Below are 22,046 nucleotides of genomic sequence, written 5' to 3' on the forward strand. Positions count from 1 at the left end.
TGCTTTTCCTACACTACAGCTGCGTAAAGGCCCAGAAGAGAAGTCTTCAGTGATCACCTGTGTCTGTGACTTTGCCACTGCGCTGATAGGCGCCTAGGTACCTCGAGTGAGCTGTCCATCACAGTGGGGGAAAGGGCGGGATAGGTTGCATAGCCTAGTCTGTGTGGGGAGGGGTTAAACTGGCGAGGCTTCTGTGCGAGTTCACATGCCTCTTGTTTATGAAGGGTCAGAGACCGATCAGCTCAGTAAATGATAAGAAAGCAGTCGGTGGTACCTCTTTGGGTGAATGTATTGTGCTTTTCCAGCACTGCAGCTGCGTAAAGGCCCAGAAGAGAAGTCTTCAGTGATCACCTGTGTCTGTGACTTTGCCACTGCGCTGATAGGCGCCTTGGTACCTCGAGTGAGCTGTCCATCACAGTGGGGGAAAGGGCAGAATAGGTTGCATAGCCTAGTCAGTGACTTTGCCACTGCGCTGATAGGCGCCGAGGTACCCCGAGTGAGCTGTCCATCACAGTGAGGGAAAGGGCGTGATAGGTTGCATAGCCTAGTCTGTGTGGGGAGGGGTTAAACTGGCGAGGCTTCTGTGCGAGTTCACATGCCTCTTGTTTATGAAGGGTCAGAGACCGATCAGCTCAGTAAATGATAAGAAAGCAGGCGGTGGTACCTCTTTGGGTGAATGTATTGTGCTTTTCCAGCACTGCAGCTGCGTAAAGGCCAGAAGAGTTGTATTCAGGGATCACCTGTGTCTGTAACGTTGCCACTGCGCCGATAGGCGCCGAGGTACCTCGAGTGAGCTGTCCATCACAGTGGGGGAAAGGGCGGGATAGGTTGCATAGCCTAGTGTGTGTGGGGAGGGGCCAAATTGGCGAGGCTTCTGTGTGTGTGCACTTGCCTCTTGTTTATGAAGGGTCAGAGACCGATTAGCGCAGCAAATGAGGAGAAAGCAGTCGGTGGTACCTCTTTGGGTGAATGTATTGTGCTTTTCAAACACTACAGCTGCGTATAGGCCCAGAAGAGTTGTCTCGAGTGACCACGTGTGTCTGTAACTTTGCCACCCGCCGTTTGGCGCCAAGGTCCCTTGAGTGAGCTGTCCATCACAGTGGGGGAAAGGGCGGGAAGATATTGCATAGCCTAGTGTGTGGGGCGGGGCCAAACGGGCGGGGCTTCTGTGCAGTTCACATGCCTCTTGTTTATAAAGGGTCAGAGACCATCAGAGCATCAGATGAGGAGAAATCAGCCTCCTGGTCACTGGAAGTACAGGAGGATTGCGCTCGAGAAACTCGTGGATGCCTAGACTTCCATCATGGATTACAGCTAATTGTAGACTGTAGCCTCGACCTTGCTCACTAGGTTCTTGGGCTGATTATAATGCGTTACTGAAGTTTAGCTTCATCCGGGGCACGTGCTGTTTCTTTTGTATCTGTAAGTGCTTCCTGTTGAGGTTTAATTTTTGAAACAGGAGCATCGTGCCAAAATGAATCCTGCCTGCATATTTATCCACGAAGATGCCACCATGTTGTGCCATACCTCTACTCAACTGGAGTACTTTCTACTGGGTAGTCAGTAAGTGCTACCTCGTTGGGTAAATGTATGGTGCTTTTCCTACACTACAGCTGCGTAAAGGCCCAGAAGAGAAGTCTTCAGTGATCACCTGTGTCTGTGACTTTGCCACTGCGCTGATAGGCGCCTAGGTACCTCGAGTGAGCTGTCCATCACAGTGGGGGAAAGGGCGGGATAGGTTGCATAGCCTAGTCAGTGACTTTGCCACTGCGCTGATCGGCGCCGAGGTACCTCGAGTGAGCTGTCCATCACAGTGGGGAAAAGGGCGGGATAGGTTGCATAGCCTAGTCTGTGTGGGGAGGGGTTAAACTGGCGAGGCTTCTGTGCGAGTTCACATGCCTCTTGTTTATGAAGGGTCAGAGACCGATCAGCGCAGTAAATGATAAGAAAGCAGTCGGTGGTACCTCTTTGGGTGAATGTATTGTGCTTTTCCAGCACTGCAGCTGCGTGAAGTCCCAGAAGAGTTGTCTTCAGTGATCACCTGTGTCTGTGACTTTGCCACTGCGCCGATATGCGCCGAGGTACCTCGAGGGAGCTGTCCATCAAAGTGGGGTACAGGACGGGATAGCTTGCATAGCCTAGTGTGTGTGGGGAGGGGCCAAACTGGCGAGGCTTCTGTGCGTGTGCACTTGCCTCTTGTTTATGAAGGGTCAGAGACCGATTAGCGCAGCAAATGAGGAGAAAGCAGTCGGTGGTACCTCTTTGGGTGAATGTATTGTGCTTTTCCAGCACTGCAGCTGCGTAAAGGCCCAGAAGAGAAGTCTTCAGTGATCACCTGTGTCTGTGACTTTGCCACTGCGCTGATAGGCGCCTGGGTACCTCGAGTGAGCTGTCCATCACAGTGGGGGAAAGGGCAGAATAGGTTGCATAGCCTAGTCAGTGACTTTGCCACTGCGCTGATAGGCGCCGAGGTACCCCGAGTGAGCTGTCCATCACAGTGGGGGAAAGGGCGGGATAGGTTGCATAGCCTAGTCTGTGTGGGGAGGGGTTAAACTGGCGAGGCTTCTGTGCGAGTTCACATGCCTCTTGTTTATGAAGGGTCAGAGACCGATCAGCTCAGTAAATGATAAGAAAGCAGTCGGTGGTACCTCTTTGGGTGAATGTATTGTGCTTTTCCAGCACTGCAGCTGCGTAAAGGCCAGAAGAGTTGTATTCAGGGATCACCTGTGTCTGTAACGTTGCCACTGCGCCGATAGGCGCCGAGGTACCTCGAGTGAGCTGTCCATCACAGTGGGGGAAAGGGCGGGATAGGTTGCATAGCCTAGTGTGTGTGGGGAGGGGCCAAATTGGCGAGGCTTCTGTGTGTGTGCACTTGCCTCTTGTTTATGAAGGGTCAGAGACCGATTAGCGCAGCAAATGAGGAGAAAGCAGTCGGTGGTACCTCTTTGGGTGAATGTATTGTGCTTTTCAAACACTACAGCTGCGTATAGGCCCAGAAGAGTTGTCTCGAGTGACCACGTGTGTCTGTAACTTTGCCACCGCGCCGTTTGGCGCCAAGGTCCCTTGAGTGAGCTGTCCATCACAGTGGGGGAAAGGGCGGGAAGATATTGCATAGCCTAGTGTGTGGGGCGGGGCCAAACGGGCGGGGCTTCTGTGCAGTTCACATGCCTCTTGTTTATAAAGGGTCAGAGACCATCAGAGCATCAGATGAGGAGAAATCAGCCTCCTGGTCACTGGAAGTACAGGAGGATTGCGCTCGAGAAACTCGTGGATGCCTAGACTTCCATCACGGATTACAGCTAATTGTAGACTGTAGCCTCGACCTTGCTCACTAGGTTCTTGGGCTGATTATAATGCGTTACTGAAGTTTAGCTTCATCCGGGGCACGTGCTGTTTCTTTTGTATCTGTAAGTGCTTCCTGTTGAGGTTTAATTTTTGAAACAGGAGCATCGTGCCAAAATGAATCCTGCCTGCATATTTATCCACGAAGATGCCACCATGTTGTGCCATACCTCTACTCAACTGGAGTACTTTCTACTGGGTAGTCAGTAAGTGCTACCTCGTTGGGTAAATGTATGGTGCTTTTCCTACACTACAGCTGCGTAAAGGCCCAGAAGAGAAGTCTTCAGTGATCACCTGTGTCTGTGACTTTGCCACTGCGCTGATAGGCGCCTAGGTACCTCGAGTGAGCTGTCCATCACAGTGGGGGAAAGGGCGGGATAGGTTGCATAGCCTAGTCTGTGTGGGGAGGGGTTAAACTGGCGAGGCTTCTGTGCGAGTTCACATGCCTCTTGTTTATGAAGGGTCAGAGACCGATCAGCTCAGTAAATGATAAGAAAGCAGTCGGTGGTACCTCTTTGGGTGAATGTATTGTGCTTTTCCAGCACTGCAGCTGCGTAAAGGCCCAGAAGAGAAGTCTTCAGTGATCACCTGTGTCTGTGACTTTGCCACTGCGCTGATAGGCGCCTTGGTACCTCGAGTGAGCTGTCCATCACAGTGGGGGAAAGGGCAGAATAGGTTGCATAGCCTAGTCAGTGACTTTGCCACTGCGCTGATAGGCGCCGAGGTACCCCGAGTGAGCTGTCCATCACAGTGAGGGAAAGGGCGTGATAGGTTGCATAGCCTAGTCTGTGTGGGGAGGGGTTAAACTGGCGAGGCTTCTGTGCGAGTTCACATGCCTCTTGTTTATGAAGGGTCAGAGACCGATCAGCTCAGTAAATGATAAGAAAGCAGGCGGTGGTACCTCTTTGGGTGAATGTATTGTGCTTTTCCAGCACTGCAGCTGCGTAAAGGCCAGAAGAGTTGTATTCAGGGATCACCTGTGTCTGTAACGTTGCCACTGCGCCGATAGGCGCCGAGGTACCTCGAGTGAGCTGTCCATCACAGTGGGGGAAAGGGCGGGATAGGTTGCATAGCCTAGTGTGTGTGGGGAGGGGCCAAATTGGCGAGGCTTCTGTGTGTGTGCACTTGCCTCTTGTTTATGAAGGGTCAGAGACCGATTAGCGCAGCAAATGAGGAGAAAGCAGTCGGTGGTACCTCTTTGGGTGAATGTATTGTGCTTTTCAAACACTACAGCTGCGTATAGGCCCAGAAGAGTTGTCTCGAGTGACCACGTGTGTCTGTAACTTTGCCACCCGCCGTTTGGCGCCAAGGTCCCTTGAGTGAGCTGTCCATCACAGTGGGGGAAAGGGCGGGAAGATATTGCATAGCCTAGTGTGTGGGGCGGGGCCAAACGGGCGGGGCTTCTGTGCAGTTCACATGCCTCTTGTTTATAAAGGGTCAGAGACCATCAGAGCATCAGATGAGGAGAAATCAGCCTCCTGGTCACTGGAAGTACAGGAGGATTGCGCTCGAGAAACTCGTGGATGCCTAGACTTCCATCATGGATTACAGCTAATTGTAGACTGTAGCCTCGACCTTGCTCACTAGGTTCTTGGGCTGATTATAATGCGTTACTGAAGTTTAGCTTCATCCGGGGCACGTGCTGTTTCTTTTGTATCTGTAAGTGCTTCCTGTTGAGGTTTAATTTTTGAAACAGGAGCATCGTGCCAAAATGAATCCTGCCTGCATATTTATCCACGAAGATGCCACCATGTTGTGCCATACCTCTACTCAACTGGAGTACTTTCTACTGGGTAGTCAGTAAGTGCTACCTCGTTGGGTAAATGTATGGTGCTTTTCCTACACTACAGCTGCGTAAAGGCCCAGAAGAGAAGTCTTCAGTGATCACCTGTGTCTGTGACTTTGCCACTGCGCTGATAGGCGCCTAGGTACCTCGAGTGAGCTGTCCATCACAGTGGGGGAAAGGGCGGGATAGGTTGCATAGCCTAGTCAGTGACTTTGCCACTGCGCTGATCGGCGCCGAGGTACCTCGAGTGAGCTGTCCATCACAGTGGGGAAAAGGGCGGGATAGGTTGCATAGCCTAGTCTGTGTGGGGAGGGGTTAAACTGGCGAGGCTTCTGTGCGAGTTCACATGCCTCTTGTTTATGAAGGGTCAGAGACCGATCAGCGCAGTAAATGATAAGAAAGCAGTCGGTGGTACCTCTTTGGGTGAATGTATTGTGCTTTTCCAGCACTGCAGCTGCGTGAAGTCCCAGAAGAGTTGTCTTCAGTGATCACCTGTGTCTGTGACTTTGCCACTGCGCCGATATGCGCCGAGGTACCTCGAGGGAGCTGTCCATCAAAGTGGGGTACAGGACGGGATAGCTTGCATAGCCTAGTGTGTGTGGGGAGGGGCCAAACTGGCGAGGCTTCTGTGCGTGTGCACTTGCCTCTTGTTTATGAAGGGTCAGAGACCGATTAGCGCAGCAAATGAGGAGAAAGCAGTCGGTGGTACCTCTTTGGGTGAATGTATTGTGCTTTTCAAACACTACAGCTGCGTATAGGCCCAGAAGAGTTGTCTCGAGTGACCACGTGTGTCTGTAACTTTGCCACCGCGCCGTTTGGCGCCAAGGTCCCTTGAGTGAGCTGTCCATCACAGTGGGGGAAAGGGCGGGAAGATGTTGCATAGCCTAGTGTGTGGGGCGGGGCCAAACGGGCGGGGCTTCTGTACAGTTCACATGCCTCTTGTTTATAAAGGGTCAGAGACCATCAGAGCATCAGATGAGGAGAAATCAGCCTCCTGGTCACTGGAAGTACAGGAGGATTGCGCTCGAGAAACTCGTGGATGCCTAGACCTCCATCACGGATTACAGCTAATTGTAGACTGTAGCCTCGACCTTGCTCACTAGGTTCTTGGGCTGATTATAATGTTTTACTGAAGTTTAGCTTCAACCGGGGCACGTGCTGTTTCTTTTGTATCTGTAAGTGCTTCCTGTTGAGGTTTAATTTTTGAAACAGGAGCATCGTGCCAAAATGAATCCTGCCTGCATATTTATCCACGAAGATGCCACCATGTTGTGCCATACCTCTACTCAACTGGAGTACTTTCTACTGGGTAGTCAGTAAGTGCTACCTCGTTGGGTAAATGTATGGTGCTTTTCCTACACTACAGCTGCGTAAAGGCCCAGAAGAGAAGTCTTCAGTGATCACCTGTGTCTGTGACTTTGCCACTGCGCTGATAGGCGCCTTGGTACCTCGAGTGAGCTGTCCATCACAGTGGGGGAAAGGGCGGGATAGGTTGCATAGCCTAGTCTGTGTGGGGAGGGGTTAAACTGGCGAGGCTTCTGTGCGAGTTCACATGCCTCTTGTTTATGAAGGGTCAGAGACCGATCAGCTCAGTAAATGATAAGAAAGCAGTCGGTGGTACCTCTTTGGGTGAATGTATTGTGCTTTTCCAGCACTGCAGCTGCGTAAAGGCCCAGAAGAGAAGTCTTCAGTGATCACCTGTGTCTGTGACTTTGCCACTGCGCTGATAGGCGCCTGGGTACCTCGAGTGAGCTGTCCATCACAGTGGGGGAAAGGGCAGAATAGGTTGCATAGCCTAGTCAGTGACTTTGCCACTGCGCTGATAGGCGCCGAGGTACCCCGAGTGAGCTGTCCATCACAGTGGGGGAAAGGGCGGGATAGGTTGCATAGCCTAGTCTGTGTGGGGAGGGGTTAAACTGGCGAGGCTTCTGTGCGAGTTCACATGCCTCTTGTTTATGAAGGGTCAGAGACCGATCAGCTCAGTAAATGATAAGAAAGCAGTCGGTGGTACCTCTTTGGGTGAATGTATTGTGCTTTTCCAGCACTGCAGCTGCGTAAAGGCCAGAAGAGTTGTATTCAGGGATCACCTGTGTCTGTAACGTTGCCACTGCGCCGATAGGCGCCGAGGTACCTCGAGTGAGCTGTCCATCACAGTGGGGGAAAGGGCGGGATAGGTTGCATAGCCTAGTGTGTGTGGGTGTGAAAAATGAATACAATCTTGGTGAACATTATCTGCGCCATCTTGCCCCCTTTCCAGGCCCATTCGTGCGCGTAAGCGGCAGCCATTTTGAGCATCATGGTCTCCCGGCCCCTCGCTAATAGCCGGCGCGTCTCTCTCTCTCTCCTAACCTCGCAAACGTTCCCCCGCACGCTGACAACCCCCGCTCTCTCATGCCTTGGGTCATAAACCCCCTTCAGCGCAGCTTCACCACTGAATCCCATCCTGTTCCCAGCGCGACACCTCCCCTCATTCCTTTCATGGCCTCAAACCCTTTCGATGCAAACCCCCCTTTTTCCTGCGTCCCCGTTTGTCTTCCCTGTTCCCAAGCCGCCACCTGGCCCTGCGGATATTGTTTATTACCCGTACAGTAGGAAGCTTCCCCTCCCCATCAAAGATCCCCGAACCGATCAAAGCCCCCACCCCATGAGATCCGATCAAACCCCATGCATTCCGTGAATCGGCGGAATGCCCTGCTGCGCGACCACCACCACCTGTTGTGACCGGGGTGGGGAATCCAACTGTAAATGTATGTGGGAACGGGTCTGAAGGGGAGATTCCGAGGATGTCCTTTCAAATACTAAAATATTACGAGAATGTGTTATGTGCAATAAAGGTTGTAAACTCTAGTATAAGAGGCCAGGCCTCAGAGATGTGGTTAGAGCACCTCGTGACGATACTTGCTGTCTGAATTGATGTGTTCTCCTCCGGAGAGAATAAAATCCTCGTTTCCCGCCTTCCAGTCTCCAGCGCCTGCTTCTTCATTGATTAATATTGGTGGGTCATAGAGGCGATACTGCCGGGCAACATAAAAGGGTCTTTGGTTACCGGTTGTCTTTGGAACCCTTTTTAACAATTGGCGTCCCAAACGTGGGGCCCATCAGCGACTCGTGGATCCAGTGGGAGAGGTCCTGACGACAGAGTGAACGACTGCAACGATCGGAAGGTACCCTGTCCGATAGACCCTCGTCTGACAGCCGATCATCCGAACTTCACTGGTTCCGAACAGACCTCTCTCGAGTGATCTGCGGTCCTGACTGGGAACCATCAGGAGGGCCACGAGAAGTACGAAGAGAAGAGGACGATCGGGCGCTGGATTCGGAAGACGAGAAACTGCCCATGCGGTCCGGGTAAGGTCGTGTAAACACGACGAATTGCGAAAGTGATAGATAATTGAAAGAAATTGATAATTGTTGTGAAAATACTAGTATTACTCTTTGTTAATTTATTGGAGATTCACTGTCTACAAACGGAGAAACAACAGGCTCTCCCTTTATAAACAGCGAAGGATAGGTACGCACCCGTCGGACCTATTTTTCTCCCCCACTGAACAATCGCCCCTTTGCCCCATTGATTAACTGTTATAGATTGTTTTCTGGAGATTCTCTGTCTGAAAACAGGGAAGATTAGGTCCCCTCTTTACAGATAGTGAAAGGGTAGGTGACGCGAACCTTTGCGAGCCTACTTATTCTCCCCATTGACCATATTGATTTTTTATTTTTGACCTAACGTTGATTGATTGCTCAAAATTGGTTCATGAGGTATTCACTACGTGCAAACAACGTAGAATAGAAATATTCTGTCTAGTCTTTGCGCGCAGTGATAAGATAGGTAGTGCTGATTATTATCTCATTGTGATCCGTCATGCCTGTCTTCTCCCCACTGGTCAGTAGCCTGTTTAACCCGGACCGCTTATTAGAGATGAACCATCCGGCTCCGCTGGAAGGCACCCCTAATAAGGACATGTTCATGAAGCATGGATTAATTGCTATAGCCTATAGTGAGCTGTGGCATAAATATACGAAAAAGGATCGAGAAAGACAGTGGCCACTGAGAGGATCCTTTGATCTCGACAAAATAGAAACAGTAGAAATAGCCCTTCGTAGGAATGAAACAACACCTATTATGCTCGATAGTCTCGGTATGTGGCGCAAAGAAGCCACGCAACGAAGGGAAAGCGACGAATTTAGAAAAGGTGAAGGGACACGACGGACAAACCTCCAAACGTCTAGTAGGCAAAGGGAAGGGCCAGCGATGGCACAGCCCCGAGGAGTAGACATGAAAAGCGAATGGTGTAAGGGGATGTGCCGACAAGCCAACCCCGGAACACAACGACCTGAAGGTAATCCCCCGACATTACGCACAGGACGGACAGATTTAAAACAAAACCAATGTGCTTTCTGTAAATGTCTTGGACACTGGAAAGCTCAATGCCCGATTCTGCAAAACATAGGTAAGAATGGAGGGGTGACAAAAAGGACGGACCGACAGAAAGGAAAAAGACGTGAGATAAAAACCAATCAGGCTAGTGCAGACAGAACAGACAGGACCACCCCGTTCGATTATGCTCGGTGGCACAGATTTCGTCAGACCAATTTTAACGACATGTTAGAGTTCTGGGACTGATTGCTCTCTGTTGCTCCCCCACTCTGAAAACCAAACACAACTGCAGGTCAGTGTAAACAACCCCCCGTTAGAGAAAAGATTCAAGAAAGCCAAGCGTCTATTATATAACTTAGGATTTAATTACGGTAAAACACACAACCAACAGTAAATAGAATAACTAGTAGAACTCTCTAAAAAGCAAACTTGACTAATAGGAAAAATACAAAACATGTTATGCTCACTCCGGAAGTCCTCGAAATGTAACAGTTCGATGGTCCCGCCCATCCGAAACACATAGCACGTGTGGGGCGGGGCCTGCCAGCAACCATGGGCCAAAAAGAGATCGCTGGCGAGAAGGTACTGGAGACTCCACCAAGCAAGCAATGAAATGGTCTTCCCATACTGCCCTTCCAGGGATGGCGTCCCCCGGGCCGCGAGTAGGGAGGGGGCGGATGAAAATGACCCCCTCCCTCATATCTCCTGGTCCGGCCATCACGAATTCCTCCATCGAACGGATGCAGGGTGGGCAGGGAGGAAGAGGCGACGCGGACGAGCCTCTTCCACCTCCACAGGTAGGAGGCTTCCCTGCCCTGGCCCGACGCCGATGTCCTCCAGCCAGGCGACGGCCATATACCTACGCTGCACAGGAAATATAATGTCCGGCTGGTATATTTCCGTAGCACAGGACATACAATGCCCGACTCGTATACTTTCTCAGTACAGGACATACAAGACCCGGCTGGTATACTTGCGTAGTACAGGACATACAATGTCCGACGGGCATAATTACGGAGCACCGGATGTACAGTGGTCCCCCAAGAGTCGGAATCAGGGGTGTAGGGTGGTCATCATGTGCGCCCCTGATTCCAAGAGACGGCGTAGGATGCACCGGGAGAGGAAGACGGCACGGTGAGCCTCCCTCACCTCCCCAGATGAAGGCTCCACTGCTGCACCCTGGCGCCCCGAACCAAAATGTCCTGCTCCAACCGCATGATGTTTTTCGCCATCACAAGAAGTTTTCCTCCGCTCCTGATGGATACGGCAAAGGTTGCTGCAGGGCCTCAAAATGGCGTCTGGGCCCTCGAAAGGCGGGTCTAGGCCGCTGGAGTAACTTTGTCCGAAATTGCAACTCGGGCGCTTGCCCACCTGGGCGTGAGCCCCCACCATCGACAAAACATCCCCTCGACTTTGAAGATTCTACCAAAGTCCCAAGAGCCCTCGGCCCCTTCAGGCTTCCGGTGAGGAAAAGCTGCATTGATCTCAAATGAAATAACCACGGCACAGCAACAAGATGGCGGTGCTCTCGTGTCTGCATCAGCTTCCGTCTGAACCACCCAGGAACATTATGGGCTAACGAACTCGAACAAGTTCCGGCTGAACATCAACATGACCCGGTAAGAGAGACTCTACCCCCTCCCTCTCTTGATTGACGGTCCACACCACCAGCCCCTCTGTTAGCACAATTTTCTTTTGAACTGCCGAAAGGGACTCTGGTCCAACCGCCAATTGTCGGGGATATTTTTGCCCCTGATGCTACTTCCGGACTAAACCGACCTCGCCCAAAATGGCGCTGGTATCAATAGGAAACCAACGGATGCCTCGTGGTGTTCCTTAGCTAATGAAACTTGATGTACTAAGATATATATGTATATATATATGAACCATTGCGCACTCGATGTTAAAGGGAGGAGGGTTCACTTGGCAGACATTTAAGAAGAGGTTCTGTGAAAATGTTGATTTCAATGAACAATTTATTTTTGATATTTGTTGTAACTGATACCTAACGTCGCTCATGATGCACGCCCGCGGTTTGCATTTAGGAAATGTGATTACGATGAGCTTGACTGTGTTTCCATCTATGAACTGAAATGCCCCTGATTCCTTCGTCACGCAATGAAATGTTTTTGGTTACTTACAAATAATTAATTAGACCTTTTTACATGTTCTTGTACTACAAAATAACCCCCTACTGTATGTGCTTCCATCGACGACATGTCAGGCCAAAATATGAATTGCGCTCTCACATTTTACGTACTGAATAATTCTACAAATAAAAGTCTTAAAAGCTATGGATAGGCCCCGCGTACTTTTGTAAATACGGGTATCGGTGGGAGGGTTTTTCTGTGCGCAACTGTTCTGCTCTCTTTTTAAGGTTATCTGAGAAATGGTTGTTCGGCCCTGGGTTGATGGTCAAAACGAAGGTATGATACGCTGCTTATGAAGAAGGACCTCGACTTCAGAGAATGGGTAAAGTAAAATGGTGTGATTGATAAATTGTTATAAGGATATGGTGGTCGAAGGTACTAAGGTACAGGGTTGAACGAAGAACTGGTATGCCTTAAGAACATCACAGCTTTGGGAATGATTTAGGGACCCCGATGACCGGATACATCTACGAAACCGGGTACCTCGCGCTAGGTACCTCTGATTCCCCTTTTTTAGCGTTTTTCACTACACACGATCCTTAATGCCATCCTCGAACCTCCCCATGAACCACCTATCACATTGCCTGCCCCCATGACTTTAAGAAACCAGCACCCTAAGGGATTATATCCCGAAGAGACAAGTACGAGTATGTGGTAAGTAAAGGATTTTCGTGCCCTTACATTTGATGTGTTCGAATGTTGTCCCCCTACCCCCCCTTTTTCTCCCCCTTTTTCCTCTGCAGGTTACATTAGAACCCCGATTAGAGTATCATAAGGGATCTGGAACCACGTCACGCCCGATGCATGAAGACGGACTAGCGCTACAAAATGGCACAACAAGGACGCTCTCACGACCTTTTTACCAAATCTAACGCTTTTCTGTCCCAAAACTGCATGCTTCCCACCTCCTAACACAGACCCGAAACGTCTAAACGTTGGGTAACGCACTGAATAGCCCAAACAATACACGGTCACCCTCTATGTCACACGTGTATTGTTCGGCCTATTGTCTCTCTCTCTCTCTCTCTCTCTCTCTCTCTCTCTCTCTCTCTTTCTCTCACTCACTCTTCCACCCCTCCACACTTTCCCTCTTCCTAGCAACTGGCACCTAATTGGCGAACCTGGTGCATCTCCTGATTGGCCCCAAATACCACAAGTATTTGCGCAAATCTGTCCTAAATAAAATTGTATTGGTACCACGTTACTACCTCTCCTTTTCTACTAAAATATGGATGAAATTTAAATTGGCCGATAGGAAAGGGACAGGTAAGACGACTAAGGTTCCCTAAATTTGACCCACTTTCAGGGAACTATTTGTCAGTGGCTCCTATGATAAAAATGTGTCTGTGGTAATGCGACCATCCCCATTGAAAATTGTCTCCGTACCCCAAGCTGTAAGAAATGATCGAGACACCCCCATCTACCCAAAATGCTTCCAGTTTGGTATCCATCAGATCCCTCCCTCCCCGAGGATAAGTTTAATAATTATTGCAAACCACCCCTCCCGAGTTTTTGTAGTAACCAGGTTGCGAGGATTTATATAGAAAGTTAGAAGGATGTGTGCAAAGTTGAAAATTAGATTGAAAAACGAAAGAACTTGTTGCAGTAAGCATGGTTGAAAATAAGATGTTTTTTATGTAATGCAGACTTGTTTAGCCTATGTTCATCCCTCAGAAGGATGCTTATCAGACTATGGTGAATAGCACGTTGCACTTTTTGTAAAATACAAGGCCCGGAAGACCAGCCTAGCCTTTCAAGACTTGTACTAGGGAAATGGGACTCTGCCAGAAGAACTGACATCTACTATAATAGACATATGACAAATGAACGTAATAATCATCAAAGCGTCAAAGAATTAGCCAACAAAAGGAAGTTGTAAGGAATCCAGCAAACCCATCATCAATTGTTTATACGTAAGCCGCAAAATTCTCAAATGTAGCGAGTGCTTACGCTAGTCGCTTGGTGTTGGGAAAGAAAAAAGATTCATGTAATTACCTTTTTCTGCAAAATCTCTAAAGACTGTCTTTTCAACACTCATTTAAGGATATCACTGTCGGAGGAGAAAGAGACCGGATGTGGGAGCACGCGGCCTGACTGCGGATTGTGGAACATCAGCAACGGAGGCCAAGGCGAGACCACGGCAGTAAGGAGTCGCAGGACGGGGCACTGTTTCAAACAAAGCTAAGGAAAGGGCTGACCTGAAGCCCCTGCTCTATGATCAACGTATGCCAAAAAGCCCCCGCTCTCTGAACATGGTCACGGACTCGCCTGACGCCAAACTCTCCGCCTCCCCCTGATCTGTTCCCGACTTGGCCTTGCTCCATCCCCTCTTCCTCCGACCTACCATAAGGACTGTTCACACCCGCACCTTTCCACCCGAACTCCCAAGTTCCTCCAAATCCTACTGAGCTACCCAGAGAAGAGTACTCCCTACGTCAGAAGGGAGGGAGCTCCGACTAAGTAAACCACGAACTGTGTAAAATCCCAGAATGGTGACCTAGAACTCCACCAAGGGTCGCCCCCGAAGAAAAGATAAACAAAGTCTGTGGTTCTGCCCGCTACCAAGGACCTTGAAGATGATGGAAGCAACAGGAAATGCCCACCACAGAGACTCAAGAAACGAACAGATCTCACAATTCTGGAACAATCGCATTTTTTGCAAATCTATGCTCTGCGCTACAAAAGAAAGTGCATCTGTTCCAAACCGTAACGCATTGCTCCTATGGGGTCTGGCGAATCAAAGCAAAAGGTACCCCTGCCCGCAGACCTCCAACGACTCAATCCACATGAACATTTCTGTTGCCTAGGTAATCCAGGTGCTCGACAGCGCTGACAGAAGACGACAAAGGACAACGAGAACTTTGACATATTTACTGTATCTCCTTTCTCTCCCAATCACCATTTGACTGACTATGTACTCGCTGTATACAAGAAGGACTTACTTATATGATAACTCACCAGTTCTTATTCTATGATCTGTACCCAACGCCCTCACTGCGTAATTCTAGGCTGATATTGCATTACGATGACTTCTCCTGCAACCAACTTAGCAATGAACCCGCTTACTAGATGATGAGATTTTTCAATATGATGTTTATAAAATGATATATATGTGCAGTTCCTTTGTCTAGGCCCCCTCCCCCTTACTTATGATCGCTACATATAGGTATAGATAAGAAGTAGGCCAGCAAGATGTCTTAGAAATGTTAAAGGGAGGACTGTGAAAAATGAATACAATCTTGGTGAACATTATCTGCGCCATCTTGCCCCCTTTCCAGGCCCATTCGTGCGCGTAAGCGGCAGCCATTTTGAGCATCATGGTCTCCCGGCCCCTCGCTAATAGCCGGCGCGTCTCTCTCTCTCTCTCCTAACCTCGCAAACGTTCCCCCGCACGCTGACAACCCCCGCTCTCTCATGCCTTGGGTCATAAACCCCCTTCAGCGCAGCTTCACCACTGAATCCCATCCTGTTCCCAGCGCGACACCTCCCCTCATTCCTTTCATGGCCTCAAACCCTTTCGATGCAAACCCCCCTTTTTCCTGCGTCCCCGTTTGTCTTCCCTGTTCCCAAGCCGCCACCTGGCCCTGCGGATATTGTTTATTACCCGTACAGTAGGAAGCTTCCCCTCCCCATCAAAGATCCCCGAACCGATCAAAGCCCCCACCCCATGAGATCCGATCAAACCCCATGCATTCCGTGAATCGGCGGAATGCCCTGCTGCGCGACCACCACCACCTGTTGTGACCGGGGTGGGGAATCCAACTGTAAATGTATGTGGGAACGGGTCTGAAGGGGAGATTCCGAGGATGTCCTTTCAAATACTAAAATATTACGAGAATGTGTTATGTGCAATAAAGGTTGTAAACTCTAGTATAAGAGGCCAGGCCTCAGAGATGTGGTTAGAGCACCTCGTGACGATACTTGCTGTCTGAATTGATGTGTTCTCCTCCGGAGAGAATAAAATCCTCGTTTCCCGCCTTCCAGTCTCCAGCGCCTGCTTCTTCATTGATTAATATTGGTGGGTCATAGAGGCGATACTGCCGGGCAACATAAAAGGGTCTTTGGTTACCGGTTGTCTTTGGAACCCTTTTTAACATGGGGAGGGGCCAAATTGGCGAGGCTTCTGTGTGTGTGCACTTGCCTCTTGTTTATGAAGGGTCAGAGACCGATTAGCGCAGCAAATGAGGAGAAAGCAGTCGGTGGTACCTCTTTGGGTGAATGTATTGTGCTTTTCAAACACTACAGCTGCGTATAGGCCCAGAAGAGTTGTCTCGAGTGACCACGTGTGTCTGTAACTTTGCCACCGCGCCGTTTGGCGCCAAGGTCCGTTGAGTGAGCTGTCCATCACAGTGGGGGAAAGGGCGGGAAGATATTGCATAGCCTAGTGTGTGGGGCGGGGCCAAACGGGCGGGGCTTCTGTGCAGTTCACATGCCTCTTGTTTATAAAGGGTCAGAGACCATCAGAGCATCAGATGAGGAGAAATCAGCCTCCTGGTCACTGGAAGTACAGGAGGATTGTGCTCGAGAAACTCGTGGATGCCTAGACTTCCATCATGGATTACAGCTAATTGTAGACTGTAGCCTCGACCATGCTCACTAGGTTCTTGGGCTGATTATATTGCGTTACTGAAGTTTAGCTTCATCCGGGGCACGTGCTGTTTCTTTTGTATCTGTAAGTGCTTCCTGTTGAGGTTTAATTTTTGAAACAGGAGCATCGTGCCAAAATGAATCCTGCCTGCATATTTATCCACGAAGATGCCACCATGTTGTGCCATACCTCTACTCAACTGGAGTACTTTCTACTGGGTAGTCAGTAAGTGCTACCTCGTTGGGTAAATGTATGGTGCTTTTCCTACACTACAGCTGCGTAAAGGCCCAGAAGAGAAGTCTTCAGATCACCTGTGTCTGTGACTTTGCCACTGCGCTGATAGGCGCCTAGGTACCTCGAGTGAGCTGTCCATCACAGTGGGGGAAAGGGCGGGATAGGTTGCATAGCCTAGTCTGTGTGGGGAGGGGTTAAACTGGCGAGGCTTCTGTGCGAGTTCACATGCCTCTTGTTTATGAAGGGTCAGAGACCGATCAGCTCAGTAAATGATAAGAAAGCAGTCGGTGGTACCTCTTTGGGTGAATGTATTGTGCTTTTCCAGCACTGCAGCTGCGTAAAGGCCCAGAAGAGAAGTCTTCAGTGATCACCTGTGTCTGTGACTTTGCCACTGCGCTGATAGGCGCCTTGGTACCTCGAGTGAGCTGTCCATCACAGTGGGGGAAAGGGCAGAATAGGTTGCATAGCCTAGTCAGTGACTTTGCCACTGCGCTGATAGGCGCCGAGGTACCCCGAGTGAGCTGTCCATCACAGTGAGGGAAAGGGCGTGATAGGTTGCATAGCCTAGTCTGTGTGGGGAGGGGTTAAACTGGCGAGGCTTCTGTGCGAGTTCACATGCCTCTTGTTTATGAAGGGTCAGAGACCGATCAGCTCAGTAAATGATAAGAAAGCAGGCGGTGGTACCTCTTTGGGTGAATGTATTGTGCTTTTCCAGCACTGCAGCTGCGTAAAGGCCAGAAGAGTTGTATTCAGGGATCACCTGTGTCTGTAACGTTGCCACTGCGCCGATAGGCGCCGAGGTACCTCGAGTGAGCTGTCCATCACAGTGGGGGAAAGGGCGGGATAGGTTGCATAGCCTAGTGTGTGTGGGGAGGGGCCAAATTGGCGAGGCTTCTGTGTGTGTGCACTTGCCTCTTGTTTATGAAGGGTCAGAGACCGATTAGCGCAGCAAATGAGGAGAAAGCAGTCGGTGGTACCTCTTTGGGTGAATGTATTGTGCTTTTCAAACACTACAGCTGCGTATAGGCCCAGAAGAGTTGTCTCGAGTGACCACGTGTGTCTGTAACTTTGCCACCCGCCGTTTGGCGCCAAGGTCCCTTGAGTGAGCTGTCCATCACAGTGGGGGAAAGGGCGGGAAGATATTGCATAGCCTAGTGTGTGGGGCGGGGCCAAACGGGCGGGGCTTCTGTGCAGTTCACATGCCTCTTGTTTATAAAGGGTCAGAGACCATCAGAGCATCAGATGAGGAGAAATCAGCCTCCTGGTCACTGGAAGTACAGGAGGATTGCGCTCGAGAAACTCGTGGATGCCTAGACTTCCATCATGGATTACAGCTAATTGTAGACTGTAGCCTCGACCTTGCTCACTAGGTTCTTGGGCTGATTATAATGCGTTACTGAAGTTTAGCTTCATCTGGGGCACGTGCTGTTTCTTTTGTATCTGTAAGTGCTTCCTGTTGAGGTTTAATTTTTGAAACAGGAGCATCGTGCCAAAATGAATCCTGCCTGCATATTTATCCACGAAGATGCCACCATGTTGTGCCATACCTCTACTCAACTGGAGTACTTTCTACTGGGTAGTCAGTAAGTGCTACCTCGTTGGGTAAATGTATGGTGCTTTTCCTACACTACAGCTGCGTAAAGGCCCAGAAGAGAAGTCTTCAGTGATCACCTGTGTCTGTGACTTTGCCACTGCGCTGATAGGCGCCTAGGTACCTCGAGTGAGCTGTCCATCACAGTGGGGGAAAGGGCGGGATAGGTTGCATAGCCTAGTCAGTGACTTTGCCACTGCGCTGATCGGCGCCGAGGTACCTCGAGTGAGCTGTCCATCACAGTGGGGAAAAGGGCGGGATAGGTTGCATAGCCTAGTCTGTGTGGGGAGGGGTTAAACTGGCGAGGCTTCTGTGCGAGTTCACATGCCTCTTGTTTATGAAGGGTCAGAGACCGATCAGCGCAGTAAATGATAAGAAAGCAGTCGGTGGTACCTCTTTGGGTGAATGTATTGTGCTTTTCCAGCACTGCAGCTGCGTGAAGTCCCAGAAGAGTTGTCTTCAGTGATCACCTGTGTCTGTGACTTTGCCACTGCGCCGATATGCGCCGAGGTACCTCGAGGGAGCTGTCCATCAAAGTGGGGTACAGGACGGGATAGCTTGCATAGCCTAGTGTGTGTGGGGAGGGGCCAAACTGGCGAGGCTTCTGTGCGTGTGCACTTGCCTCTTGTTTATGAAGGGTCAGAGACCGATTAGCGCAGCAAATGAGGAGAAAGCAGTCGGTGGTACCTCTTAGGGTGAATGTATTGTGCTTTTCAAACACTACAGCTGCGTATAGGCCCAGAAGAGTTGTCTCGAGTGACCACGTGTGTCTGTAACTTTGCCACCGCGCCGTTTGGCGCCAAGGTCCCTTGAGTGAGCTGTCCATCACAGTGGGGGAAAGGGCGGGAAGATGTTGCATAGCCTAGTGTGTGGGGCGGGGCCAAACGGGCGGGGCTTCTGTACAGTTCACATGCCTCTTGTTTATAAAGGGTCAGAGACCATCAGAGCATCAGATGAGGAGAAATCAGCCTCCTGGTCACTGGAAGTACAGGAGGATTGCGCTCGAGAAACTCGTGGATGCCTAGACCTCCATCACGGATTACAGCTAATTGTAGACTGTAGCCTCGACCTTGCTCACTAGGTTCTTGGGCTGATTATAATGTTTTACTGAAGTTTAGCTTCAACCGGGGCACGTGCTGTTTCTTTTGTATCTGTAAGTGCTTCCTGTTGAGGTTTAATTTTTGAAACAGGAGCATCGTGCCAAAATGAATCCTGCCTGCATATTTATCCACGAAGATGCCACCATGTTGTGCCATACCTCTACTCAACTGGAGTACTTTCTACTGGGTAGTCAGTAAGTGCTACCTCGTTGGGTAAATGTATGGTGCTTTTCCTACACTACAGCTGCGTAAAGGCCCAGAAGAGAAGTCTTCAGTGATCACCTGTGTCTGTGACTTTGCCACTGCGCTGATAGGCGCCTAGGTACCTCGAGTGAGCTGTCCATCACAGTGGGGGAAAGGGCGTGATAGGTTGCATAGCCTAGTCTGTGTGGGGAGGGGTTAAACTGGCGAGGCTTCTGTGCGAGTTCACATGCCTCTTGTTTATGAAGGGTCAGAGACCGATCAGCTCAGTAAATGATAAGAAAGCAGTCGGTGGTACCTCTTTGGGTGAATGTATTGTGCTTTTCCAGCACTGCAGCTGCGTAAAGGCCCAGAAGAGAAGTCTTCAGTGATCACCTGTGTCTGTGACTTTGCCACTGCGCTGATAGGCGCCTGGGTACCTCGAGTGAGCTGTCCATCACAGTGGGGGAAAGGGCAGAATAGGTTGCATAGCCTAGTCAGTGACTTTGCCACTGCGCTGATAGGCGCCGAGGTACCCCGAGTGAGCTGTCCATCACAGTGGGGGAAAGGGCGGGATAGGTTGCATAGCCTAGTCTGTGTGGGGAGGGGTTAAACTGGCGAGGCTTCTGTGCGAGTTCACATGCCTCTTGTTTATGAAGGGTCAGAGACCGATCAGCTCAGTAAATGATAAGAAAGCAGTCGGTGGTACCTCTTTGGGTGAATGTATTGTGCTTTTCCAGCACTGCAGCTGCGTAAAGGCCAGAAGAGTTGTATTCAGGGATCACCTGTGTCTGTAACGTTGCCACTGCGCCGATAGGCGCCGAGGTACCTCGAGTGAGCTGTCCATCACAGTGGGGGAAAGGGCGGGATAGGTTGCATAGCCTAGTGTGTGTGGGGAGGGGCCAAATTGGCGAGGCTTCTGTGTGTGTGCACTTGCCTCTTGTTTATGAAGGGTCAGAGACCGATTAGCGCAGCAAATGAGGAGAAAGCAGTCGGTGGTACCTCTTTGGGTGAATGTATTGTGCTTTTCAAACACTACAGCTGCGTATAGGCCCAGAAGAGTTGTCTCGAGTGACCACGTGTGTCTGTAACTTTGCCACCGCGCCGTTTGGCGCCAAGGTCCCTTGAGTGAGCTGTCCATCACAGTGGGGGAAAGGGCGGGAAGATATTGCATAGCCTAGTGTGTGGGGCGGGGCCAAACGGGCGGGGCTTCTGTGCAGTTCACATGCCTCTTGTTTATAAAGGGTCAGAGACCATCAGAGCATCAGATGAGGAGAAATCAGCCTCCTGGTCACTGGAAGTACAGGAGGATTGCGCTCGAGAAACTCGTGGATGCCTAGACTTCCATCACGGATTACAGCTAATTGTAGACTGTAGCCTCGACCTTGCTCACTAGGTTCTTGGGCTGATTATAATGCGTTACTGAAGTTTAGCTTCATCCGGGGCACGTGCTGTTTCTTTTGTATCTGTAAGTGCTTCCTGTTGAGGTTTAATTTTTGAAACAGGAGCATCGTGCCAAAATGAATCCTGCCTGCATATTTATCCACGAAGATGCCACCATGTTGTGCCATACCTCTACTCAACTGGAGTACTTTCTACTGGGTAGTCAGTAAGTGCTACCTCGTTGGGTAAATGTATGGTGCTTTTCCTACACTACAGCTGCGTAAAGGCCCAGAAGAGAAGTCTTCAGTGATCACCTGTGTCTGTGACTTTGCCACTGCGCTGATAGGCGCCTAGGTACCTCGAGTGAGCTGTCCATCACAGTGGGGGAAAGGGCGGGATAGGTTGCATAGCCTAGTCTGTGTGGGGAGGGGTTAAACTGGCGAGGCTTCTGTGCGAGTTCACATGCCTCTTGTTTATGAAGGGTCAGAGACCGATCAGCTCAGTAAATGATAAGAAAGCAGTCGGTGGTACCTCTTTGGGTGAATGTATTGTGCTTTTCCAGCACTGCAGCTGCGTAAAGGCCCAGAAGAGAAGTCTTCAGTGATCACCTGTGTCTGTGACTTTGCCACTGCGCTGATAGGCGCCTTGGTACCTCGAGTGAGCTGTCCATCACAGTGGGGGAAAGGGCAGAATAGGTTGCATAGCCTAGTCAGTGACTTTGCCACTGCGCTGATAGGCGCCGAGGTACCCCGAGTGAGCTGTCCATCACAGTGAGGGAAAGGGCGTGATAGGTTGCATAGCCTAGTCTGTGTGGGGAGGGGTTAAACTGGCGAGGCTTCTGTGCGAGTTCACATGCCTCTTGTTTATGAAGGGTCAGAGACCGATCAGCTCAGTAAATGATAAGAAAGCAGGCGGTGGTACCTCTTTGGGTGAATGTATTGTGCTTTTCCAGCACTGCAGCTGCGTAAAGGCCAGAAGAGTTGTATTCAGGGATCACCTGTGTCTGTAACGTTGCCACTGCGCCGATAGGCGCCGAGGTACCTCGAGTGAGCTGTCCATCACAGTGGGGGAAAGGGCGGGATAGGTTGCATAGCCTAGTGTGTGTGGGGAGGGGCCAAATTGGCGAGGCTTCTGTGTGTGTGCACTTGCCTCTTGTTTATGAAGGGTCAGAGACCGATTAGCGCAGCAAATGAGGAGAAAGCAGTCGGTGGTACCTCTTTGGGTGAATGTATTGTGCTTTTCAAACACTACAGCTGCGTATAGGCCCAGAAGAGTTGTCTCGAGTGACCACGTGTGTCTGTAACTTTGCCACCC

Source organism: Lissotriton vulgaris, chromosome 8 (genome assembly GCF_964263255.1).
Source record: "Lissotriton vulgaris chromosome 8, aLisVul1.2, whole genome shotgun sequence".
NCBI classification, from domain to species: domain Eukaryota; kingdom Metazoa; phylum Chordata; class Amphibia; order Caudata; family Salamandridae; genus Lissotriton; species Lissotriton vulgaris.